The sequence below is a fragment of the Cuculus canorus genome, chromosome 3 (assembly GCF_017976375.1).
Source record: "Cuculus canorus isolate bCucCan1 chromosome 3, bCucCan1.pri, whole genome shotgun sequence".
In the NCBI taxonomy this organism is placed as follows: domain Eukaryota; kingdom Metazoa; phylum Chordata; class Aves; order Cuculiformes; family Cuculidae; genus Cuculus; species Cuculus canorus.
In genome coordinates this window covers 39506016-39521802 of record NC_071403.1, presented here as the reverse complement: position 1 = coordinate 39521802, position 15787 = coordinate 39506016, and the positions used below count along the sequence as shown (strand labels likewise).

General features: G+C 40.0%; 1 long non-coding RNA gene across 1 annotated transcript in view; it reads left to right on the top strand.

Annotated features, from left to right (window-relative positions):
* Window positions 1–969: 969 nt before the first annotated feature.
* The window catches only part of LOC128851876 (uncharacterized), a 30284-nt gene continuing 15466 nt past the window's right edge, over window positions 970–15787 (top strand). Inside the window, exons 1-3 of the long non-coding RNA XR_008449410.1 lie at window positions 970–1147; window positions 10408–10533; window positions 15518–15631. This is a non-coding gene — a long non-coding RNA (uncharacterized LOC128851876). The remainder of the gene's footprint in view (window positions 1148–10407; window positions 10534–15517; window positions 15632–15787) is intronic.

Below are 15787 nucleotides of genomic sequence, written 5' to 3'. Positions count from 1 at the left end.
ATCACACTGGGAATGAATGTCCATGGGCATTTTCAAATCTAGACCTGACTCCAGCAGTATGACTACAACAGGGAAAGCTGTTATTTCGCTAACTAGATCAGAATAGCCGTTTCATGTCTACAATTGAGACAATACGTTGTTGCAGTAAGCTTTAATTTTGGAAAACAGGCAAGTAGTTGACAAGCCGGAAAGTGCTAACACAAATATGTCTTTATTATCTGTTCCTTGAAGTGTTCCTACTATCCAGATGTTTCTGATGACATCTGTCTTTGCTCAGCAGAGGCATGTCATTGCACAGTCCCATCACCTTTTGCTGAGTAATTGAAAAAAACAAGAAACACTCATCTCAGCAACACCCTGTTTACAGGAGAAAAGCTTTAATTTCAGCACTTTCTACTTGGAGTGCTATTTGGAAATATTTAGCTCATAAAAAGTCTTACAGTTCATGCTTTGACCTTATCATGACCCAAACATTTTGTTAACAAAGTACCCTATTAGTGTTTTGACCAAAAGAACTAATGTACTTTGGGTTGGTTGTGTTGCCAAAGTGGTGCTTGCTCCTAAAAAGGGAAAGTTTTGATTCTATTTTCAAAAGCAATGTCTTACTCCTAACTATACATGGAAATGTCATCAATCAGTCCTGGAAAAAGCGTCTGCATTGCAGTGCATTATAATAGCTTGTGTTTCTTCATTCAGTGTAACAAATCTCACCATACCATAGTTCACAGTGGAAGTCTTCTGCTATGTCTGTTTTTCCTCCATTAGGATGAGTAGATGTGAATGCAACTTTTGTTTTAATCACCAGTAGTGAAGCATAAAGTAACAAGCTAATCAAAAGAGGGGATAACAAAATGCATACTCATTCCCAGCCGTATTTACAACAGAATTCTTTGGCTAGGGTGGTTTTGCTCATGCTTTTTTTAGTTAATCTGTAAACCACCTGAAACCTTCACCCTCCATGAGTGCAACCTTCTGCTGTTGGCTCTTTTTTAAGGTGATAAACAATGATTTAGCTAAAAGACGGATTCTAAACATTTTTATCTGTGCCCTGTTAATACCTACCCAAGGACTTCAGCAACTGAAAACCATCTCCCTACTTAAAGAAGTATGTTATTCAAGCACTAGATCTACCAGGAGTGCGAAAAAGGTAGGCAGCAAGCTCAAATTGTTTGATCTTCATCTTTACAAACAAAATTCTGGGAAATCCCCGACTGACAGATTCAGCAGGAAGGAAAGTAGCTATCATAAGAAAATGCTATGACATTAAAGAAAGGCAATATAAAGAAAGGTTGCATTAGACAAATCTGAACCAAATCATGCTAAAAACCACGATGCATTGGGAAGTACTGTGTGTGCAGTTATTTTTTACTGGTCACTTAACTGTATTTCATTTGTAACTTTTAACTTTTTGATAACTCTTCTTCAAGATTAAGAACTAATATGTACTGTGTATGTTTTAAAATATTCATAATAACTCTCTATTTTTGGTATGGACCTCATCAAATATTTTCTGTTCTATTTTTTTCTTTGTCAGTCATCTAACTTACTACTGTCTCCTTCATAAGGGAATAACAAGCATTTCTAAGTCCTTTCAAAACTGCATTTTAGGAACTCAGATAAAAGCAGTCATAGTTGATTTGGTTAATCTGCAAAAGGGGTTCTGCAAGTCCCTGATAGAAGAGCTGTCACGGAAAAAAAATATCAGCTAAATAGACAAGATAAAAAAAAAAACCAAAAGAGGATAATAAGGATAATAGATGCGAGAGTTTTTGGCTTCTTAAAATATTGCCAGCTAAATGTAGGAGAGCTGAGACCTTGTCAAAATTACCAGTCAATATGATGTAAGTGTGTAGGATAAAATTTGTTTTGATAGTGAGGAAAAGAAGACTATTGTAATTTGTTTAGCTACGGGATATTGTTTCTGACACTTCGTCAACATGTTCTTATTAATTCAGAGGCTGAGCAATATTTGTGTCAAAACTATCAATCGAAGCCCTTACTTCCCGGCAGATTTCAGTTTCTCAGTAATCTGCAGACTCACACAGTTATTTTTTGGTTTGGGATTCAAAATCTATTTGATGCCAGGGCAGAAGTGGCAGAAAACCAGAAAGAGACAGAAACCCTCCATGGAGCTCAAAGCGTTGCACACGGATTCTTAAATGTGGAGTATTTTAGGTAGGAAACCTGATGATCTGTAAGGGACCATTCACCTCATCAGAAAGCGGGATGCACAGTTTCAGGGGCTTCTTTGGAAAAGTGTCTACTCACTTTTGCAGTACTCCATTCCTTGAAGAGTTTATGCTGTATGTTTCAGAAAGTTCACCTAATTAAAATGCTTATACTAAATACAGAAGATCCTGAGTTACAGTAGGTAGATCGAAAGCTTTAGGAGAACCAGTAAATGTGTTTTATATTTAAGTCAATCACCGTCAACCAGGATCTGGGGGAAATCATCAGTGAGCATATTTTCATGAACAGTCTAGGTGATGGAAAACAGAAAGTTCTTATTAAATCTGCAGACAATAGGAAGGGTGGAGCTTCGGACATGCCAAAGGGCTCAGAATGATCCTGCAAAATGAAGTTACTTAAAAAAACAAGATGGTATTCAACAAGGAAGAAGAAAATATGCTACACTTAGCAAGTAGGAATCAGCTTCTCCAATGCATGATGGGGAGCAACTGGTTAGGTGGACAAAGATGGAAGAGGTTCCCAGGGATATAAAGCACTGCTGTCTGAGTATAAATCAGCTGCATCATCCTGCTCTAGACAGGCCACACACTAGGCTGGAACTTATAAACAGGAGAAAAGACATGCAGCAGCTTCTGTTCCACTCAGAAAATAAAATCTGATATTTTCACAGAATCATAGAATAGTTTAGCGTGGAAGGGACCTTAAAGATCATCCAGTTCCAACCCCCTGCCATCCCACTAGATCAGGCTGCCCAAGGCCCCATCCAACCTGGCCTTAAACACCTCCAGGGATGGGGCAGCCACAACTTCCCTGGGCAATCTGTGCCAGTGTGTCACCACTCTCATGGTGAAGAAATTCCCCCTTACGTCTCGTCTAACTATGTCTAGGCTCTTTTTCCTTTAGGCAGTTTCAGTGTCTCCACTTCTCAGTCCACTCTAGCTCTGTTTTCTAGGATGATTGTTAGCCAAGACTTTGCAATAACTTCTTGAGAGGACATGGAGACAGTTGCCATTGGTGATGACGTGCTGGATGCTCAGGGCATCTGCAGTTCCTGTTCCCTCCACAGCTCTGCTGTATGCAGTGCCCCATGGATGGGACTGGGCTGCTCTGGACCTCAGAGCTGTTCTTCCAATTTCATCTAAGGATGTGGGCCTGAACCCCAGATCTGACAATAGGCCTGAAATGTTTCAGTTCCTAATTTCACCAAACCCTACCTCCAGCTCCTTCAGATGGGAAAACGTCATATCACATTTGTATTGGCTTTACCTTGGCTGTTCTGCAGGACCACCAGGCCAAACATCTGAGGGACAGAAGGGAAGATAGAGGAAGGGATAAAAGGTCGAGTCTCCAAGAATTGCACATAACTCATTGAGGAGAACGAAGAACACTTACTTTCATAATTTTACTTGAGTTTAGGCCAGTCAGTAAACACCCTTGTTCTGAAAAATAAGTTGCAGAGCTATTGAAATCTCACATTTTGTTTTGTTGGCTTTTTAAACCCTTTCTTAGATTTTGGTATTTCTAATGAGAATGAAGACATTTACTTGTTCCAACTTCGTTTTTCTTTATTCTGTAAACTGTATGCCCTTCAGAAAGCAGAAACTGGCTAGTCACAAATTAATTATCATAGACTGCATGGGGAATGGCTTTGTGAGGAAAAGCAGTCACTGCAGAAGTCCAGTGTTCCCTTTTGCCTACAAAAAAACTTTAAACTGTGATATTTCTATTGCAAGCTAATAACAACAAAGATTTCAGTTCCACCCTCCAGACAACACACCACCTCCCTCAAGTGGTCAGCGAAATTAGGGTTGTTTTCTCTGCTTCAAGGGTTGTTTTTCAGCAGTACCCAAAGAATGTGTTGAAGAACTCACTGTTTAGAAAACATTATTAATAGATCAAATTTAAAGTGTTCTGCAATAAAAAGTATTTTGAATGGTAGAAGGAGAGCATAATCCCACAGAAACAAATACTTAGCTGGCATCACTTGGGCACTGTAGGCTTTTGATGAGTACAAAAAATGAAACAGCTGCTTTTATGTGGATGGGCTCTAATAGCTTTCTGCCTGCAGTTACAGGCATTCGTTACGGTCACTGCCACGGCAGGGATTGTATAAGCACATAAACTAATCAAAACAGTGGCACATTTGGAAAAGCAACATTGTTAATTCTGATGGCTTGGTCAAATTCTCATTGGAATAATTATAGTTTTCTTCTTTTGTCCAAAATGCTCCCCATTTAGAAACAGTTCTTTTGTAATTTACTGCCTAATGTGTGCTTGCAGAACGAACTGGAACAATACTGGGGAAGAGCTCACAGGAATTCAAACCAGAATTACAGAAATCACAAACCCAGCAATAACAATGGTAAGATAAAAACAGAGGAACTATAGAAAACTTCATACTTCAGGAAGCAACCCAGGCACACGCTGCTAGGGTTCAGGATAAAATTTTCTTATGGAACAGTATGTTGTAAAAGTTCCTTACAGAGAGATGTGCACTCAATGCACGCATGTATGTATATATGCTTTTGGATATATGCTGACAATATCCACCATGGCAATGGGTGAAGAAATTTCTGCTCATGCAGCCAACTCATGCTCTTCTACACATCGCTGGACACCCATAAAATTCTGTGGATGTTAGGGTGAAACCAAACATTCACACTGACCAGTACCCTGTCAGTGCCTAAACACTGTTTTTTTCAGTATTGTCAATAGCAAACAAAAAAAGAAAAGCAGTTAAGGTAGAACTGAGTGAGCAATGAAATATCAGCAGCACTGTAAAAAATATCTTCATTTATAATCTGACAAAAAATATCTAATAAATCTATCTAACAAAAGACTACAGAACACATAGGTTTAGAGAGGGGGCAAAAGAAGCAGTGATGCCAAGTCCCAAAGCAGTTAAATTATTTAGTACAGGAATCCTCTTGTTTCAAGGCCTAAGTCTGTCCTCAGCAAGAGTCAGGAGTAAAATTAGGGACTACAACACATATAGGCAAATATATTATAAGCATTGCTCTTGGAAAAGGCAATGTTTTGTTTAGGATGTATTTTTTTTATTTATTTCTTTTGCTGGGTAAATCTGCAATCAGGTAGTTCCAACCACTTATTTTAACAAAAGTCTGCTAATTAAGGCAGCACTACCAAGTCTCCTTCTTGGCATTAATAAAATGCCAGAGAAAGGAAGCCTTAAGCATTTACTTTCCTCTCTGAGCATCTAATACCCCACACTACAGCCGGTGGAAAAATAGTAACACATTTCCTGACCAAGTAAAGAAAAAAAAAAGAGAGAGAGAGAACGTATTTATCATAAAAGTTTGAAGTACAAAGTTTCTTTTGCAGTCTATCTGAAAGCTGTTGAAAGGATGATGTCTTCTGCATATTTGAAAGAAAAGTGAGTGATATTAAAAAAGATCCTTCTTGCCTTACTACAGCACCAGGGTGGTTTAGGTTGGCTGCTGCAGATCTCTTAAAAATATGGCCAAATCAGATTGTACACAAATTGCAGGTATTGTGACGGAAGCACAGTTAAGGACGGCAGCCCTTGACTTTTAGTACAGATGCGAAGAGATGCAGAGAAAGAAGATATCTTCAGATTAACCCACAAGGTCAGCATTTCTAACTTTACAGCTATGACCCCCATCCAGTTGCCAGCTATTTTTCGTTATTCTACTGCTCCCACCTAAGAGCTGCCTTTCATTCACTGTGGTGTCTGAGAAGCCTTTAGAAAGGAAAGTGATACCTTTGTCCCAGATGCAAGCCAAACCAAACTCCCATCTCTAAATATCCTTGAAGTTTAGAATTGCTTGAAATTCAAACTCATGTCTAGATCCAAATTTAGCTATTTGAGGTCATCTTTACACATTTTTATTTAAAAAATAACACTGTTTGATTCCCCCATTGTCTGATTACCCAAGTTGGGGGTTTTTGCTTTAGCCTTTTGGATCATGGTCAGATTGGCTTACCAGAGACTCTGGTAACTTACCATACACATCCCATTCCCCTCCTATTCACTTCAAAATCTTCCAGAGATGAAATTCAAGATTGCCCACTAATTGTAACAGGACAGCTTCTCAGACAGATGACTTTCCAAGTAACCTTCTCATTCCACTCATATTTGGGGAATTAAAAAGTATGCCAGAGCATTATGTGATGACGGATGAGGGCCAACATTACAATTTATGTTTGTGACCTGGCATAGAGATGGAAACACAGAGTATGATTCAGTGGTTTTTGCAGCCTTAATCCCTACTAAAGACTGGCTCTGCCAAGGTAAACCTGACATTTTCAATGAAACTTCTTTGCATATGCTGCATGGAATCTGAGATCCCACTTTTGTGCTGCGGTTTCCTTCTAAAATGTAGCTACTGCCTGACAGGGCAGAGTAAGTGTGTAGTCTGGGCTCCCCTGTGCTTATAGTATTTGGTCTGCTTCAGCAAATGGCAGTGACAAGCAGACCGTGCAAAAGGAGTGAGGCAAATGTTATTTGAACTTGTACATTCCCAAGGCCGAGTAAAGGAGCAAAAATAAGGGTTGGATCTCATTTTCTTTCTCCACCCAGGCAACTCCCAAGTAACAAAATCCAAATTAGTCCCCACATTCATCATAACAGCACATCTCCTGGTAAATCAATCACTAATCTACAAAACTAGAAAAGGCAACTGCATCATTATGCAGTTTCCTTTTTCCCCTCTCCATTGCTTCCTTTGTGATCTTTCTAAAAATAAAATATTGACAGCTTTGAAAAGGAGAGGAAGGAATCCAAGTCACTTAGGGCTCATTGCAGCACCAGTACAACCAAGCACGAATAAGTAGCATCTACTTAAGCATACAAGCAGTCAAAATCAATGAAGTTTATCCAAGTGCTTACTACACCAAAGCCTTAGTATATCCAACTGAGCCTCTCTGCACCAGTGCAGCAGGAATAGCACTGGTTTTACTCAGGCAAAACCCCACCGAAACACCTCACATGCAGTGGACAGAGCTATATCCCAAGATATACATCATCTCCCAACCTAAAAACCCTGCCATGAGCATGCAGTGAGGAGATTAATGTAGGCTGAGAGCAAATAATTTCACCCAAACACACCACAGTCATCAAGTGTCATCAAAGTCATTGTGATCTCTATCACTGGCCAGACCTGGGGTCAAGATATAACCCGTGTAGTAAATCAATTGCATTTCTCCAAATGCTTCATAAGCCTGGGAAATTAAGAACAGAGATAAGTGGAGCAATCAGGTAACATGGGCTTCCTCAGCCTGCTCATCTCTGCCCAGAGAGAACAAAAAGCATTTAAGTATCACCACGTCTTCTCTCTCACCCACCCCTAGCCATTTTCTCTATTTTCCTTCACCCAAGCTTAGTTCATACACAAACACGTGAAGATTTAAAGACCCAGTGAAGTAGGACAGTGAAGTAAGTCCTTGGGCTCCAGGACTGAGAGTAGAAGTGCAAGATGCTATTCAAGAGCTTTCAGGTAGCGGTCCCTCGCCTAGGTTTATCCACATGTACACTGTTTTCAGTGTTGGCTCTTAAGCCTTCCCAGGAGCATCCTGCATGCCTCATTTCCCAGGCCCCGCCAGAAAGGAAAGAGAGTTTTCTATCTTTGAATGTGTGGCTGTCTTGCAGGGACCTGTTGTTTTGACTGATGAAACTGGTTTATCTTTGAAACCAATTTATTCCTTATGCTCCATTGAAGGTGTACTAGTAGGCCTGGCAATATCTGCAGTACTCATTTCTACATTTCTTTGGGTAAATATAACCAGAACAAGACTATTTCCAGTCATCTATGTGATGTAAGCCTACTGAAGAAAATGCTACTGCCCAACCATTTCAACCTCTTAACAATGCATTTATGGAAGACAAGCATTGAGAAATGCCCCTTCTTTCAGAAGAGAATGTTGAGGAAATAGCAAAAAAGTTCGTGAAGAAATAAAAATCAGAAGCATTTGAAATACATAATTTTCCACTCAACTTCCATAAAAAGATTTTGAAGGACAGGAAAATTATTAATCCCATGGATTTTTCTAGAGTCAAACGGGTGTTAGATGGGCTCTTCCTAACATCCCACAGGTGCCAGCAAGGTTGGGTATCTGCCTTCAACATCCTAAATGTTTTAGCTTACCTACTGTTCCTCCATGACTGCTCTCATCCTCCAGCTTCCCCAGTAAGTCTCTCCCTGACCAGCTGTATGCAAATAATGCCCAGCAAGGATAGCACAGATTTCTGTAACTTTTAGCAGTGTCAGTTTGGACTTCAACCTCTTTTCTAGACAGCTAAATACAGCATCATCTCTCATGTAGCTATAAGCTTTTCCTACTGCAGTGGAATCTTCTGCTATTTAAATAATTTTTTCCAGAGTTTAACTTAAACAGGGCTGGTCATAATTATATATGTTTTGGAAGTTGGAAAAAGCGTATGATAGGAAATGCATGTTTCCTTTTTTCCATCACTGATTTTGAGGCTCTCCAAAGAGCTTTCAAAAACTTTGAAACCATTTCTTTTTCTTTCACTAATCACATCCTTTTAAAAGTCAAAATATAGCAGTTTACAAGTCAACTAGCCCAGGACATTTTCTTTGCTACACAACAGCACAATATTGCATTGCAAGAGCATTTGTCTTTAGAGTGGAATCACAGACAGAAAATGAGATGACATACAACTATTTTTGAAGAGGAGAAAAAGGTACAGAGGGATGGATTTGAATAAAAAAGGAAAAAAAAAAAGGAAAGAAAGGAAAGAAGACACGGGGACATAGAAGCACATTGATATGTCTGTCTCTTTCTCTAACTACCAGTTGATCATTGCATCTTAGGAATGCTCCAGATTGGAAGGAGAGAAAAACTGAAAGCAGCTTTGAAATGTTATTAGCTGTAAAGCGTATCCAGGTACCAGGGCATATAACTGATTCAGGACACCCTCAGCTCATTGTTCCCTAAATGTTTCTGCAAAGACAGAAAAAATTAAGATACATTATAACATAGGAGCATTATTTTATCTGGATAAATTGTAGTATAAAGTTCCAAAATACCAAGGCAGAAGATGTTAGAAACCTTTGCACTGTGCATCGGTACTTCTTTGAACTGACTACTTAGACAGTAACTTCAAAAGCATATCACACATCATAATATTTAGTAGCAGATTTGGCCATTTTTTATTGCTATAAGAAACCATAAGATCCACAGGTCACTTGTAATTTTTATTTTCAAGAAAAGAAAAACAAGAAAGCTGCAAACAGAAGCCCTTTTAATATTTAAACAAGGAGAAATGTGACCAAAGTAGTGGAAATCAGAAACCACATATGCATAGTCGTGTGAAGGTGCTGGCATATGGAAAGAGGTCTCCAAACCATGCTGTGCCTCTTTTTAAACCAAGGAGAATTCTTGCATGGTTTACCTAGGGAATAAAGTAGCAGCTACTCCCAAGAACTGGAGCACTTCAGGATGATACCCTGAGCACCTCTGTCTTTGAAATTCTGTAGATGATCAAGATGGCATCCTGTTCTTTAAATCTTACCTGTTTGTGGTAAGATTTAAGCAGGTTTGCACAAATAGTAATCCAATCCTCCTTCCACTATTTAACACAGACTCATTTATTCTTCCCAAGTAAATGCTCCTTGGGCATTTCCATATTTATTCACTTTATGTCCTAAAGACAGGGAGACAAAAGTCTGCTGCAGAATCGATTTGATGCATGAATACTGTACCTGAACACTGTACAGGTCTATAGGAGAAGAACACAGTGTTAGGCAGTCAGAAGCAGTCTTGGTATCTGCCTTTGGTGGTACAGGATTAAAGCAGGAAGCAAAAGGGACCGGTCAGCCTAAGAGGGATTAAGCCCACTCACTCCCAAAAAAGTGCCCTAACCACCAGTTCATAGGGTATGCTGGGCAAGAGCATTCTTCATTCTCCCTCTTGAAATTAAGCCACAGTGCAGTTGGGCGTGCAAGAACTGTGGAGACAGCCAGAGAAAAGACAACAAGGAATGTGATTGTAAGCTAGTGGTTAGGGCACTGATCTTGGAGGGAGAATGTTGAAAGGCCTAGCCCATTCTCCCAGATCTATTCTGCATTTTATTTAATCCACAACTACCCTAGTGACAAACTGAAGGGAATGCATACCAATCCCAAGAAGCAGGATTTAACCCTCAGCTTTCTCCCTTCACAGGCAAGTAACTAATCGGCTAAAGCCAACATCTCTTGCTGCTGTTTCCTGCAGGTCACCTTCGACAGAAGGAAGACATGCTCTCAAGTGGGGTACAGTATGGCCTTGAAGCTCAGTGACTTCTGTGAGATGAAGACAGAAGTTTGCTCCCTATCCAGCTAACCAGACCCAGCATTCAAGGTAAGTCACAGCCCACTGTGACTACTGTTATGTGCAAGGAGAATCACTTTGGTCACCTCTCCCATTAGGTACCTGTCCTCAGAAGAATGTATGGCGACAAGGCAACTGAGTGGAGACTAGTACCCAGTATTTCCCAGAGGTATCTTATATTCTTAGTGAAAGAGGCGAGTACCTAAGTTAAGTGACCTGACTGACCATAAGAGATGGCACTGCTCATAAAACTAGCACTGAGTGGAACGAGGAGGCTAAGCAGATGAATACACCTAACGCTGGTCTGTGCATATGTGTATGTGTGAAGAAACATGACCATCTTTCAGTCTAGTGATCTCTCAGGTAATGTCAGTAGAAGTTAAGACACACATGCAACAGACACAGTGTAACGATCCAGCCAGACTGCTATAAGCTCTTGGTTTCTGCTGATACAAACCAGATGTTGGTGAGATCTGAGTTTCTGAGTTTTCATAACTCCTCGGAGCATCGTTTTAGAATAAACACAAAAGGCATCTTTTGTCACAGCTCTCACAACTCTCTTTTCTCTCTCATCAGACTTACCTCAGCTGAACAGGTTATTTATTGTCCAGTGGGAAATGTCAATTGCACAGGATCATTTGAAAACTTGGACAGAGGAAGGGAAAGAAAATCACTGTGAAATTTTCCAGGCAAAACTGCATTTTTACCCTTCATTTGATCTATAGATACACTGAAATTTTTAAGCAGACCAGCAAACCTCGCACTATTTGACATAGAAAGATAAATGTAAATTTAATGTAAGGCCAATTGAAAACTGATTTAGGATTTTAGTCAAAGAATAATATCATTCTCCTCACAATTGTGATTTATTTACTGCATGAACAGGTGCTTGGAGGAGTACTTCAGAGACAGCGTACCCAGAAAAAAGAGATCAACATCTGTCCTGTTCCACTTGTGTAAGATAGTACACAACAAAAATCTGGGATTTCAACACCATCTAGATCAAGTCTGCATAATTTCCCAATTAACATAAAGTGTCTTGAGTTATGTCATCACAAATGTAGCATTACTGATGTTACAATGGTATTTGGGAGGGCACAGGTCAAGAAAAGGAAGGTTCCAACATTTTAGCTTGCTGAATTGATCTTTGGTCCCACTTGGTAAATCTACCCCCAAGAGTTTACCCAAAGCTATTCCACGGGAGTCAAAGCCAGCAAGCAGGAGGAAGCAAACACACAAAGTGTGCACACACAAAGTGTCTCCAAGGTCTATCGTCTATCCCCTCTTAACTCTCTACCACTGAGGGGCATAAATGGACACTGAACTCTATGTACTATTATGTGGTGCTCACCATTACTCTTTAAATATCCCAGTCCCAAAAGGTCTGTGAGGAAGAACAGGAAAGAGCAAGACCCTTCCTTTGCCAACTCTCCTACTTCAGATTAGTTGCCCCAAATTCACTTTGCCTGCCAGATGTCCGCAGTCTGTGTCTCTGGCTCACAAATGGGAAAAGTGACCTTTCCTGAAGGAAAATTGCTTTGAACGTGGAAATAGTGGGTAGAGGCAGAAGACCCAATGATGTGGCACAGCAAGATCTCTGACCAAAATAGCCTAGGTTGCGCTTATAAAATGGACCAAAATGGCTTAAATTGTACTTATAAACCAAAAAAACGTTGCAGACCAGAAAGAACTTATAGGTGACATATCACAAATTTTTATCTTGGAGAAATAGTATTCTTTTTAACTTTTCTTCATATTACTGAGAAAATCTGTTGTTCTACGATGCATCTACCTTTACAAATTTGCACAGATGTTTAGTGCAGTGCTCTGCAATAGTACACTGCTGCCTAGCTCACCGAAAATAAATGGGTGGAAGAGTTAGTAGAAACTACTTGATTGGTTTCAGCTGAACTGATCACTAGCACCAGAAAGATTGTAGGAACTATATCTGTCCACACTGCAGTTATCTCTTAACATGTAAAGCTTGAGTGTGCAGCTGTTTAATTTTATGATCAGAAAACCCATTCACATAAACATTGCAAAATCTCTTTTTTTTTTTGTTAGGGTTTTTTTTACATGAAACAGCTCTCACCCCATCTCCTACATCTATCTATTCCAGAGAGAAGATTTAAAGTAGTCTACTAGAACTAAATAGTGAAGAGGCCACTTTCAGACTGGGAAGTGCAAAAGTATGCAGTAAGGCAGATTTATAAATCACTGGCTTACAATGCCATGGAGGAATGAAAGACTCCACCAGAAGTGAATGCGAAAGAGATGTTTCCAGTGCTGCAGGTGTTTAATCCATTCAATGAGTAAATAATAGTAAAATCAGTCTGCTGGATGTAGTGAGCCTGCAGGGATATATACCCTTCTTTTATTAGGATCAGAGAAAAGGAATCCTGAAACTCTCTCTCTTTGTGACTTGGGGTCACAGTCTGGAAGAGATTGAGAACCACTGTGATAGAGAGCCTCCGTTTCTGGCACTGATCAATCCAACACCTTTCCTGAGTGGCAGAAGAGGTGATAACCCATCTCTTCTGTCCATAGATCACTGATAGTAGTCTAGCAGGCTCACTGATCAGCCAGGCATCTGAGTAGTATTCAAAATGAGACAAAATAATTAGCTGCAGCTGTAGATTTCTAACATACATCAACGAAAGCATCTCTCTCTTTAAAAAATGTCCTTCTTCTGTCAATGTTGTAAAGGTTCTGCTTGACAGGCCTGGTTCCCCTGGTCTCTGTATGTCTGCCAGCCCTGGTACTGCCAGATACTCTGTGATCGTTCCCATTTATTAGCTGGAGGCTGACAGGTCCATTGAATTCCACTCAGCAATAAGGCATGTAAGAAGCAACTCTGTCTTCTGCTTCTGGCATTGCTCACTTGCAGTGCTTAAGTGCTTTGCTGGAGCAAAACAAGCCACTTAGCACCATCCAGGATCTGGCACTGCTACCCTGAGACTGCAGTCACACATCCAGGGCACTACACAGAGCTGCATTTAGTATAGGAAAACGTGATGAATATTCACAGAAAAGTAGGTAAATCACAGAAGATTTGAAAGAAGATGATCAGAAGGAGAGTTACACTGGTGTAATCTTTAAAGCAAACAAAAAACCTTCAAACCAGATGTTTTAAGAGATCATACACTACACAGAATACACTGAAAGGGAACAGTCCCGGTTTGACAAGACACAGGACGTGCTGGGACAGTCTAACACACTGAGATGACAAATTTAGCTAAATATCAGAAGTTAGCTATAAAATCAGTTGTATAGAATGTCAGACTCTCGAAAGAGGCAGATGAAACCACAAGATCTGCAGGTATGCAAGAATCAGTAAGGTACCAAGGACATGAACCAGGGCACGGTCACACAAATGTAAGGGACCCTTTTCTGGATCACCCAGGTTGGTGTTATATTTTTCCCTATCCATTGACACATCACGTTTACGTCTGGTAAAGCTAATGGGAATTTTACCACAGACTTCCAAGGGAGCAGCAGCCCTATGATTTGGCTGTGTACAATTTATATTGAAAAGCCTATGAATCACATCCTTCTGCCCTTGGCAGTTGAGAGCTGAAGACAGCAGGATAGGAAAAGACCAGCTCGAGCAAATGGAAATAATTTTTCTATTAAACTTATTTTTTTTCAAGGAAGATACTCTGCATAACTCATTCCTTTTTCCTCCTGTTCTGTTACTAATAACTGTCTGGTGTGACTTAAGTGGATTGCTAACATCTTGTTTACTTTTCACTATCTACAGGTTTGATGCTGTGAGATTTATTCACCACAGATAAAATTCGTTCCTATGCAGAAAAAGTTGTCTTGTTCAGGGGTCACTCAAGTCCTCATTTAAGTTTTGACAGTTAATCTGGGCTTTGGCTAATGACACACCCTTGTGACAGGGCACAAGAAAGCCTCTCAGCAGTAATTGTGTGATATTCAGTGATGCCAGCGGAGCCAACTAATTGTTCAGATTAGAAACAGACCTCTGCCTTTACGCTGCCTCGGCATCATAATCACCCAGCTCGTTTGAAACATATCACTGAATGTGCTTGCTTGCATTATAGACTATGTGTATTGAAGTATATTCTACTAAAAAAGGCATCCAATGCAGTTAAACAAAGAACCTTAATATGCAGTATTTCCTGAAAGATTGCAGGAAGGACATAGGATAATGCCAGTGGGTAAAGATTGATATTTGGATGGCCTTCGCTCGACTCCAGGCTTCCTAAATGCCCAAGTAAAAGTCATTAGGAAGGTGTCAATGTAGGTCAGTAGGCAGATGACCCTGATGATTCCACTAACGCTATATTCAAAACAAACCCAAACACCAGAAGGCTGAAGGAAACAGATCCTGACTGAGCATAAGTGAGCATAACTGAGTATGAGTGTGTCTGTCTGATCAGTGTGTGGAGAGGCATTCCTGTGGGCTCAGGGCTGTGCTGGCTCAGGCCAGCCCCTGCCTCAGCCTCTCTGATGCTCAAGGCGTCAGCTCACGCTGATATCAGTGAGATTTAGGTGCATAAAACAGGAAGCATTTTGGAGGATCTGGGCATCAATGCCCAGTTTGTAAAACAGAGATATTTACCTTTTTCTGTGTTCCATACTGTCTGTTTCCATCTGTAAGACGTTTAGAGGACTTTCTTGCTTTGCACATGTGCAATGTTTAGCATAGCAAGGCTGCAGCCTCTGCAAATGCTCTGTAAACAGAAAAGATACATATTATTAGTAAAAACGGAATATAGATTTTTATTTTAAATCAGTATTGACCTTGAAATAAAACTTCAGAATCGGTAGCTTGCTAACTTCAGATAAGTACCACCAAATTACTCCAAATGTAGCTGGTTGGGTTGACTCAAACTTACTACAAAGTTCTTTTTCAAAAGCATTTTTATAGAGGCAAAATACTACTCCTGTCTTTTTCTCCCACTAGCATCCATATTGCACAGCACTGTGACCTTGTCAATGCATAATAAATTAATGGAAGTATTAAAATAACTCTTCCTCTTTCTAGAAAAGTATCATAGCCACAGCAAGTTTTAGCCTGAGTGAAACCCATGGATCCACAGCTGAACCAAGAGAATGTGAGACAAAACACTGAGTGCAGCAGCAGCTAACAACTTATTTGGTAATATAAGTATTTGTTGTATTTTTCTTTTATGAAGGTATCAAGTCATGAAGGGGAGACTAAAAATCTTCCACTCTGTAAATCCTTTTATCCACAAGGTCTTCTTCATGTGTGTGCCATGTATCTCCTTGTAGTTTTCCTATTTCATACTCGTAA